The following is a 1,052-nucleotide window of genomic DNA, read 5'->3' as shown; positions in this document are numbered from 1 at the left end:
TTGTATGAACCTAAACCCCCTTATTGAGATAGTGATCACCCCTGGAATAATGGAAAGTGTAAAAGTGTTGTCTTTTGAATGGAAATAAATAATATTGTAAATTCAGCTAAAAATGTAAAATGTATCAGCTTAAATTTAAAATGTAACTTTTTTACTTTGTAACTTTGTAACCCAAGCAGATTGAAGAACAGGTTTAAAAACAGGTTTAAAAAAATGTTTAAACGAAAAGCCATTGTCTACCAAGCTCTCCAATTACCAAAGAACCATGACCATAAAAAATAGCCTTTCATGCTCTCCAAGGAACTGTAATCATAAAGAATAGCTGTGTGCAGGAAAATAATGTAAACTTTATTCTTAGTTTTGTTGTTTTTCTGACTGTTGATTAAGCCCTTTATTGTAAAGATGAAATATAAATGTATTATGCTAAATGTAATAAGCAGGAAAAGGAAAGGGAAAGGGAAAAGCAAAAGAAGGAAATGAAGAAAGAAGAAGGAGAATTAGAATGACTTAGAATTAAAATCATCAAGACCACTTCTACCCACATTCGTGTTCCCTCTTTGAGATCCTAGACCTCAGGCTTACAAGCCCCTCCCGACTGGAGCAGTCCGGGGCACCGTACCTTGCCCTGCGGCCCTTGCCCTGCATCACTTGCCCTGCAGGCCTTGATGCGCCATGCCCTGCAGCCCTTGCCCTGTAGCCCATGCCCTGAAACCCTTGCCCTGCAACCCTTGCCTTGAGGCACTTTCCCTGAGGCCCTTGCCCAGGAGCCCTTGCCCTGCAGCCCTTGCCCTCAGGCCCTTGAGGCACTTGAAATGAAGCCCTTGACCTGAGGCCCTTACCTCGCAGCCCCTGCACTGCGGCCTTTACCCTGTCGCCATTGCACTGAGGCCCATGCCCAGCAGCCCTTGCCCTGCTGCCATTGCCCTGAGGCACTTGCCCTGCAGCCCTTGCCCTGCGGCCATTGCCCTGTGGCCTGTGCCCTGACGCTTATAGGCTTAGGCTTATAGGCTTATAGGCTTAAGCTTATAGGCTTATAGGCTTATAGGCTTAGG

General features: G+C 45.4%; 1 pseudogene; it reads left to right on the top strand.

Moving 5' to 3' along the window:
- The window catches only part of LOC102863834, a 10,387-nt pseudogene extending 9,690 nt beyond the window's left edge, over window positions 1-697 (top strand).
- Window positions 698-1,052: the final 355 nt, after the last annotated feature.

The sequence above is a fragment of the Elephantulus edwardii genome, unplaced genomic scaffold (genome assembly GCF_000299155.1).
Source record: "Elephantulus edwardii isolate Elephantulus edwardi_28Jun2011 unplaced genomic scaffold, EleEdw1.0 scaffold00172, whole genome shotgun sequence".
Classification (NCBI taxonomy): domain Eukaryota; kingdom Metazoa; phylum Chordata; class Mammalia; order Macroscelidea; family Macroscelididae; genus Elephantulus; species Elephantulus edwardii.
Note: the sequence above shows the minus strand (reverse complement) of the source record. Positions and strands in the feature narration are given on the sequence as shown.